Genomic DNA, 10,000 nt, shown 5'->3' with positions numbered 1-10,000 from the left:
CGCCCCCTAATCCCCGTCCAGAAAATGAAGAATCCTCCATGTATTCATGGCAGGAGAGAGTGTCAGACAGACTTTGCAACACTGCTCCTGCATGGTGGTCGTATGCTCACGCCTGCTGTGAATATGTGGAGGATTCTTTGTTTTCCTGGGTGGGGCTTAGGGGGTATCAGCTCCTCATGTGGGGGTCTCAGGGGGCACGGTCCCCTACATTATACAATATATCTTTCATGCCTTTCCCTGCTATTGGAGCCTAGAATATTTGGGTTAGGAGGGCTTCTGCGCAATAAAACCTACATAGTTGCATTGTAGACGGTGAAAGGAATCTAACAATACTGAAATTGTCACGAACTGTTAGGCAGATGTATTTAAAAAAATTACCACCACATATTCACAGTAAGACACAGCATAGTACAGATATGGGATTGGGTGCTCCTGCACATTGGTTGTACAGTTTACTGTGAATGTGTATTATTCTTTGTATTCCACTGCAGGTGTGGTTTAATGGCAAGTCCCCTTGCATTAAGTTATAAAGTGACAGATTCAGTTTACACAACTAATTTTTTCCCTGCAATTTCCCAGTTACCAACATGCCCGTCTCTGCTGTTGGGGCCGAAATCATAGCTAATGGGGCATAGTTTCAATACATTTAGATTGTAGATTCAGAGGAATACAACAACAGCAAAAATTGTTGCTTTTGGTTATGAAAAAGTATTCTGCAAAATTACTGGTAGATTAGTTGATTTTTTTTTTTTTTTTTTTTTTTTTTTCCATAAGCCTATGAATTAAAATATTAATATTTTATGTTAGCTTCTTTTTTTTTATAGTTCCTGATTTAATATTTCCTATTTTTGAAATCCAGTGTAGAGGCAAACATGAATATGTGTTTCATTAGTTTGTAATAGGGAAAATGTTATAATATAATGTCTTCTGTTATTGGCACATGATTATTATTGGTTTTTGTTTTTGTTATTGTTTTACTTTAATGATGCAACACTTTTGTTCAAATCAATATTTGAGGAGATATTCAAACTTTCACAAATGTTATGAAAGAAAATAAGTGGTAGTGAAGTTTGGATAAATGCTTCCAAAGAAACAAAAATAAAAACAGCAGTTTATGCACTGGCTGGACTGTTTTTTAAAAGTGAACAAGCTAATGGTGGTCTGCACACACTCCAACCCACACACAGGGACTTTACACTTTTAAAATTTAAAAAGTAAAAGAAAGTGCAAAAATGAAAAATCTGAGCCAAGATTCGGCCTTGAAGATTTGACCCTGCGTTGCATGAATGAATGAGCAGATGAACCCCAGCCTAAACAAATAAACTACTATAAAGATAGCCCCCAGACGCCATGTTTCCTTCACCGATTGCCTTGCTTCCTGGGCTGATCGTCGTGTTTCCCTCACTGATTGCCTTGCTTCCTGAGCCAATTGCTGTGCTTCTTTAGCAGATTGTCTTGTGCAATAACCAATAATAAAAAGGAATAACCAATGCAATAACCAGTAGTAAAAAGGAATAAATACCTGATTTAATCAGCCAGACGAATCCATGGTCCTGCACTAATTCAATGTTTCCATTTTATCCTTGCATTGTTTTGTTTTATAAATCATACCACTGACAAACCCTTTCATTGGTTCATTACACTCACTGCAGCAATTCGAATACCGTGCAAAACCACTTTGACACGAGTTCTGACCCAGTGGCCAATGACGTATTACTGCGCCATACACTGATGTCACACCAAATTTCGAAGTGTAAAATGTGAACAGATTAGAGAAATTACTTAAATGAATTTACATAATAGTAATTTATATCGTTTGGAGATTAAGTATCAAAAATTAATGTGAAATTACGTGTAAATGTCTATCAAACGATAGATAGTAGCACACGCACTACTTTCTTGAGCGCCATCTTCTGAGTTACATGGTTTGCTTACATTGACTTAGCCTATAAGCGAAGAAGGGACTTAGTCTGCAAGCGACAAAATATCGGCACCTTTATTCTAATGTTACAAGGTAATCATGTCTTTCCGCGCTTTAAATTTGACTTCCTCGATTACTTTGTTTGTTGTTCTTCCATTTTAGTTGCATTTCATGTTTGTTTACTGAAATTCTATATCCTCCAGATTACCCCTTTCTTTTATATATTTTTTTTCAGTAGTCCTATACATTAAGACCATACAAAGTTAGGGAAATTTTAAGAATTCTCAGAGGAAACTAACTAGTCGAGACATGAAATGATATGCATGGGTATAGTTTTTCCCACAGCCATGTAGTACAAGATAAAATTTGCATTTAGTGGACGAAAATGACTGAAAATAAGACTTTTTATCTGTGGTAATACCTACACAAGTTGATAATAAGAAAGTTGTGATATGTAATACTTTGATACACATTTACTGTGAAATATAATAGGACTATAATAATCAAAGCAAAAAAAATGCATTCAGTGATATGTGAAATCATCTATGTAGGAAGCCAAAAATGCCAGGCAAAGAGCAAGTTCACAAGTCCATGGCGAGGAAGGATTTTGGTTGAAGTTGATGTTTGGGAATTTCACGAGAATGACTGGAGTGAAAGGAACTTGATGTGAGGGGTGCAGTTACTCTATGAATATAGTTACAATTTATATAATATGTGTGTGTATGTGCACGCACGCACACGCGTGTGTTCTTACCTAGTTCTTACCTAATTGTTTGAATCCGGGAGAAGAGCTATGCTCAGGTGGTCCTGTCTGCTATATTTAAATTATCAAACGACTTTCAATTGATGCACAGTTTTGGCACACACTACTTGAATGTTTTGGAAACTATATTTGGTAATTGTTGAAGACCGCGACGCACCCTCGCAGAGACTAAGTCGAAAAAAATTATGTTTTTCTGCATGAAATCCTATGATTTCATCGATTTTCGGCGCTGTTTCTTTTGCGAATGAATCGTTCAGGAGATCAAGTACCATTTCTCCATCATCATCATCATCATCATCATGGGGGCTGACGCCGACGGGGGCGCATAGCCGCATCCACCCTTCGCTTCCACCTACGAGGATCCCTCATGGCTAGACGCCAGGCAGGGACTCGGCCCATCTCTAGTTCTTCACGGCAGGTTTGGTCGATCTGCCCAAACCATGACTTCCTCGGTCGTCCCACAGGCCTCCTCCACCCAGGGTTGTCTCGAACAGAGACAACCTGATGTGCAGGATCATCCTGAGGAAAGCAAGCCAGGTGGCCGTATAGCCTGAGTTGGCGATCACGGATTGTGCAGATAACAGGTCTTGTGCCAGTCTCACGGTGCAACCGTTGGTTGGACACATGGTCCCGCCAACAGTACCCCATGATCTGGCTCAAGGACCTATTACAAAAGGTTTCAAGACGAGCCTCCAAGGCACAGGACAATGTCCAGGTTTCGCTACCGTATAGCAAAACTGGCATTATCAGGGCCTTGAAAACCCGTAGCTTGGTCCTTCTGCACAAGTACCGACATCTCCAAATACACTTGTTAAGAGAGTTCATGACCCCTGCTGCCAGGCCAATCCGTCTGCTGACTTCATGGTCTGACAGCCCAGAGTTATGAACTACACTACCAAGGTATGTAAAGCTCTCTGTGACTTCAATGTCCTCGCCGCAAGCACGTACCGACTGAACAGGTTCTCTTAACAAGTCCCCAAATTCCTGGACCTTGGTCTTGGTCCAGGAGACCTCTAGACCCAGGGGCTTCGCTTCATTGCTAAATGCATCGAGAGCCGCCACTAGGGTTTCCAAAGACTCAGATAGAATGGCAACGTCATCAGCAAAGTCAAGGTCTGTAACCTTGATATTGCCCAGCGTTGCCCCACAATGACTTTGAACAGTAGCTCTGCCCAGTATCCAGTCCATGCAAGTGTTGAAAAGAGTTGGTGCAAGGACACAGCCTTGCTTCACTCCTGAACTAACAGGAAAGAAGCTCGACAGGCCCCCACCACACTTTACAGCACTTTCAGTACCAGTATACAGGCTTGCTATTAGTCCAATAATCCTTGTTGGTATTCCTCTCAGCCTCAGGATCTCCCAAAGTGACTCCCGATGCACCGTATCGAACGCCTTCTTGAGGTCGATGTAGGCTGCAAGCAGCCCATGCCCGAACTCACGACGGCGCTCTACAATGACTCGAAGCGCGAGGATACGGTCTATTGTGGACTTACCAGGAGTGAATCCGAATTGCTCCAGTCTCTGGTGCCTCAGTAGATGGTCTCTGATACGTCTCAGAAGGATGAGGGCGAGAAACTTGCCTGGTATACTGAGCAGTGTGATGCCTCGGTGATTGCTGCAGTCCCAACGGTCCCCCTTCCCCTTCCAAAGAGGGATGACCACACCCCTCAACAGGTCAGGAGGAACGGAACCGGACTGCCAGATGGCAGCCAGGACAGCATGTAACCCCTGTGCCATAGGTTCACCACCAGCCTGTAACAGTTCAGCTGGTATGCCGCAGATACCCGCTGCTTTACCACTCTTCAGCTTGGAAATCGCCCCCCTAACTTCAGTTAGGGAGGGAGGGTCCTCACTGATAGGTGGATCCGGCAGCGGGATCTCGACACTACCCGCATCCAAGTTAACTGTTGGTGGGTCAACCTGGTACAGCTGCTCAAAATACTCAGCCCAATGTTCCCGCACCGCAACAGGATCTGAAACGATCTGACCACTTACTGAGCGAACTGCTGTCACCTGTGAGGAGGGCTTGGAGTTCAGCTTTCTCAGGGCTTGGTATGCAGGACGAAGGTCATTTACTAAGAAATGGCCTTCTACCTCCTCTACAAGACTCCTAATAAACTGTTCCTTGTCCCTTCTTAACAGGGACCGAGTTCTGCGCACAAGAGAACGGTGCAATTCCCGATCCCCTGTCAGACGAGCCGCACGACATGCATCTGTGGCTTCCAGTGTCTCCTGCGAGGTGGAATTCTGTACTGCTCTCGGGCGTACACCAATCGTATCTTGAGCTGCATCAAGCGTTTCACGCTTAAAGGTATCCCACAGAAGAACAGGGTCTGTCAGACTGCCAAGCACTGCGAAACGATCAGAGATTGCCTCAGCAAACCCGCGGGCACACTCCCCCTCCCTCAGTCTGTCCAAATGAAACACCCTAGGGTGATCATTTGACCGCTGGGGGGTTTTGAGGTGGACCCGGAGGGTAGCCACAACCAATCTATGGTCAGTACCACAGAACTCAGCATTCCTGTACACCCTGCAATTCTGAAGGATCCTCCAACGAGTGCTAATAAGTATGTGGTCGATCTCCTTGGCTGCGTTACCCGCATCACTGTACCATGTCCAGCGATGTGGGTCTGGGCGCTGGTACCAGGAGCCAGAAATCCTCAATTTCTGGGACCTAGCAAAGTCCCGGAAAAGGAGGCTATTCTCGCTACCGGTATTAGCTCCTGAACCATGGGGACCGACAGACATCTCATAGCCAGCTCGATCACAGCCCGATACCGCATTGAAGTCGCCCAGAACAATGCGAATATCTCGTCGGGGACATCTGTCTACCACAGATGTAAGTTTGGAGTAGAACATCTCTTTCACGTCAAGTTTACAAACATTGGTAGGAGCGTACACAGCAATAAGAGACATGAAGCCAAAAGATAGCTTCAATCTCGATACCATTATACGCTCATCAACAGGAGTAACCTCTACTACCGAGGGCTGGAGTCTGCTGGAGATGGCAATGGCTACTCCCTGGAGATGGTGGCCATCGCTGTGGCCCGACCAGTAATAGGTGTAGCCACCTACACAAGTCATGCTGCTGCCAGGCCTCCTCACCTCCGAGAGAGCAGCCACCTCAACTCTCAGCCTCCCCAGTTCCCTCGACAGTAGAGGCAACCGATCATCCTGATGCAAAGAACGGACGTTCCAAGCCCCCACCCTAACTTCCCGCCTGAGGTTCAGCCTCTGGCAGTCGCTCTGGGTGGATGTCACCTCTGCCACCCCCACCGACGCTGTCCCATATAAAAGGGGGTGGCGGGCTGCGTGCCCCATCATCCACCTGTGGGGTTCCCGAGGGCTTTCCCCTTACAAGCTTCACTCTGGGCTGGTGGCCACCAGAGCGCAGGCGAGACGGGTAGTTCCCGTTCCCAGCCTGCGCTCCAGCAGTCGCCCTCCCAGCAGGGCCCACAGTCCGCCTCACTTGTTGGGTGGGAGGGGCTTTTCCCCTCCCAGCCTTTCCGTTTAATTGTGGCACTGCCGATTGGTAAGGACTGGCAAGGCCCACCTCCCCCGAGCCTCCCATTAACCCCAGGGGGCTAGGGGGCAGGAGTTGGTACAGGGCCAGGGCGTGTCCACACGCTGGTGGGCCATGGCCCTGAACCTCTGGGGCCTCCTGCTGCTCCGAGATCCCCCTCAGTTTAGCCTGGAACCACAAGGTACCCAGTTTCCATGGGCGGCCACGAAGAGGCACTGCAGGGAATCTCGATGATGGAAAGGCTATGCACTGGCAGGGGGAGGCTTATGCAGAGCTGCTCCCTTTTTCGCACGAGGCATTTCTCCATCGACGATCTTGATTTGATAGTCCCGTTAGCAGAGGAGGGCATGAAGTATATCAGGGTAAAACATGCTTAAATAAGAAGAAAAACGATCAAAAATGCGTAAAACTAGCACAAAAAGCGCTTAAAATCGGCCAATGAAACTACGGATGAAACCGCCATCTTTGAAAGTTTACGGACTGACGCGAAATAAATCAGAAACTCTACGGGAACCCAACCCACATTTCGGCAAAAAACCTACGGGAATTCACACTTTCCAACCCCCAAAAACATATTGACCAATAAACCAACCAACTTAATATATCAATATAAATTGCCGTGACTAGGCGTGTCCTTCGGGCACTGCCCTAGGGGAGGGTTGATGGGGGGCAAGCCCCCAACACCCCCCAGGACACATTCTCTCCACCACGGTATGTACGGCAAGACAGAGCTGCATTCACACCGTAAAAAAATAAACCAAATACCTTTATATCCGGAAACGTGAAACTTTCGTTTCTTTGTACTGTTGGGATTGCTTCGATTTTAATCACCTTTTTCGTCTTTTGGAGCTCTTGATGGGCTCAGATATAAAACTGGGATGGTTACTGAAGTCGAATTATTCTTCGATGCTACTGTAAAGGTCTTAAAAAAGAACCCAGAATCAACACATTTCTCACCGGCTTTCAATCTCGAAATGAGCGGGTTGGTGATGTCAACCTGTGGCTGGCGCAAGAAAGTGTGAAACGCTCGATGCGCAGGATTCGATATGAGGGTATAGATAAATATAAAATTATGCAATTGAAGTATAATAACATTATTAAAAGACTTTAAAGGTATAAATGCGTACCAGCAGACACAGATAATTAGCCAAATATCGTTTTGACAAGCGCGTATTGATACACGAACTAGTTCGCGAACCCAAAAATCGCAAGGTAAACAAGCTCATCGACTATGAATTTGAAAGGCGGCCGCGCGTTATATTTTCATCATTTAGCGGTGACTATAAGGCCGGTGCATCTTAAACTATACGCTATCCCCTTCTATTTTTCCCGCTCTATAAGATGGCGGTATCCATTTTCCTCTATCTACGCGCGTCGCGGTCTTCAACCTCTACCCTATATTTTTTTTTGACATCTTTATCATCTCTTTTTACTGTCAACTTTTTGTTGTGTCCTCTCGTTCTTCTTGTGTTTAAGATCAAAAAGTCATCCCTATCTATCTTCACTCTTCCTTTAATGCAGTTGAAAAGCATAATCATGTCCCCCCCTTTTCCTTCTTTCTTCCAAGGTAGTGTGTGTGCGCGCGCATGTGTGTGTGCGCGTGTGTGTTTGCGCGTGCGTGCGTGCGTGTGTGTGTGCGCGCACGTGTGTGTGTGTGTGCGCGCACGTGTGTGTGTGTGTGCGTGTGTGTGCGTGTATATTATATATATATATGTATATATATAATGTAAGTATGTGTATGTATATGTGTATGTATGTATATATTATGTATATGCATATGTATGTATATATTATGTATATGCATATGTATGTATATATTATGTATATGCATATGTATGTATATATTATATATATGCATATGTATGTATGTATGTATATATATGTATATGCATATGTATGTATGTATGTATATATATGTATATGCATATGTATGTATATGTATATGCATATGTATGTATATGCATATGTATGTATGTATATGCATATGTATGTATGTATATGCATATGTATGTATATGTATGTGTATGTATATGTATATGTATGTGTGTATGTGTGTGTATGTATATGCATATATATGTATATGTATATGTATGTATAATGTAATACATAAGATAAGGAAGGTGCAGGCATTGAGAAGGTGCAAACACATAAATTATATCCATTTGTATCTTTCACCCACTGTTCCTCTTTTTCCTTCAAGAGGAGATATTACCAGTTACACATTTTGATATATAAGGGCTGTAGTGCATATGGTTGAACTGTGTGGTGTATAGCCTATACTGTGTATGAAGAGGTAACCTTGTGTTCTCAAATTCCATTAGAACAGATTATAATTGTAAAATTAAGGAAAATTCTTGGGAGGAATATAAAGCTAGGAAAGGTGTACAAATACTGGCTGCTTACCGAGTATCGGTGTAAAGAGAAAGGAGGAGAGAAAATCAATTATTTTATGGAGAGCTATAACATTTAAGTAGCTAAGTTGTTCACTTAAATCAGAATGTAGGCTACAGTTAGCATCTGGAAGAAAGATATTGATGATGTTTTTAGATGAAGGGGAATTGACCAGGACTTGTGGTAGGTATTGGTATGTTGTTGATGGCAATTACAAAGCTGTAACCAAAATATATAGAGTACTTATATTAGTTCTTGAAGATTGATAGTTTCTTTATTTCTTTTTGTACAAAATGTTGAAATGAGGTTCAGTAAGATTTTTTCTTTCTTTCTTTTTAGGATGACAAGGCATTCATGCAAAAGAAGAAGGAAGAGGAGAGGAAAATGAAGGAGTTGCAACAGAGAGCTGCAAAGGGTGGCCCACTAGGTTAGATATGAAAACCATTCAGTTGTCCTTTGAAAATTGATATGGTTTTGAAGTTCACACCAAATAAGTTGATGCAGATCCACTAGTCGTTCCTTGCTGTACTTGACTTATGGATTTTTTTTAGAAAATCAAGTGCTTGAAGATAAATACATGCAAGAGAGAACCTGTAAAATGTAATAATATATTTTGGTATTCTTAGAAAGATTTTATTTCTCTTGATTTGTACATGCTGTTTAGATTGATTTAAATCAGTACATTCACTAAGCATGTGCAAAAAAGATATGTTACAGGTTACCTGATAACTTGTTACGGGTCAATTCTTCTAAGTGTTGCAATCTAAAAAAAAAAAAAAGATTAAATAAGAGAATTAAGGTATGAAATAGACATATGTACATATAATATTTAGGATTGACCTATTTATAACTTTTATAAATTTATTCCTGTTTTCAGGTGGTGGTGGCATCAAGAAGAGTGGAAAGAAGTAAAGCCGATTTCCTCTAAATTGTATCCTGAGTTTCCCTGTAATTCTCAATGATCTTCATTCATTCATACCCACCCATTTTGAATCTGTAACATTTTTGTTTTATAAATAAACCTAAAATATATATACATATTATTTGTACCTTGAAATTGCAATATAAGATACTGGAGAAGGTTCCATTGTCTTGGAATTCTAGTATGAACCAAAAACATAATGGAGCTACAGTCATATGATTTTGGTTTATTGCAAAAAAGCAACATAAGTACCAATAAAATGGTTTGCAAAAATGAATTTATTTTAATGCCTATATTCATGACTATTATTTTTCATCTCAAATTTTCCAATAATTCTTATTCTCTTGAATTTACATGTTGATGCCAGCTTTTCACATATTTCCTTTTTCATTAATGATATATATATTTTTTCAAACTGAAAGTATGGCCTTCTGTCACATTCAAGTGTTTTGGTTACCTTTTTTTCTGGTAAGCTCTATG

At 42.4% G+C, this 10,000-nt stretch overlaps 1 long non-coding RNA gene across 2 annotated transcripts in view; it reads left to right on the top strand.

Annotated features, from left to right (window-relative positions):
* LOC113821382 (uncharacterized) overlaps positions 1–9,630 on the top strand; it is a 12,063-nt gene extending 2,433 nt beyond the window's left edge. For both annotated transcript variants that reach the window (XR_003477183.2, XR_003477182.2), the window contains exons 4-5: positions 8,938–9,025; positions 9,476–9,630. This is a non-coding gene — a long non-coding RNA (uncharacterized lncRNA). The remainder of the gene's footprint in view (positions 1–8,937; positions 9,026–9,475) is intronic.
* The last annotated feature ends 370 nt before the right edge of the window (positions 9,631–10,000 follow it).

The sequence above is a fragment of the Penaeus vannamei genome, chromosome 20 (genome assembly GCF_042767895.1).
Source record: "Penaeus vannamei isolate JL-2024 chromosome 20, ASM4276789v1, whole genome shotgun sequence".
NCBI classification, from domain to species: domain Eukaryota; kingdom Metazoa; phylum Arthropoda; class Malacostraca; order Decapoda; family Penaeidae; genus Penaeus; species Penaeus vannamei.
The sequence above is the reverse complement of the archived record's forward strand: the minus strand, read 5'-3'. Positions and strand labels throughout refer to the sequence as shown.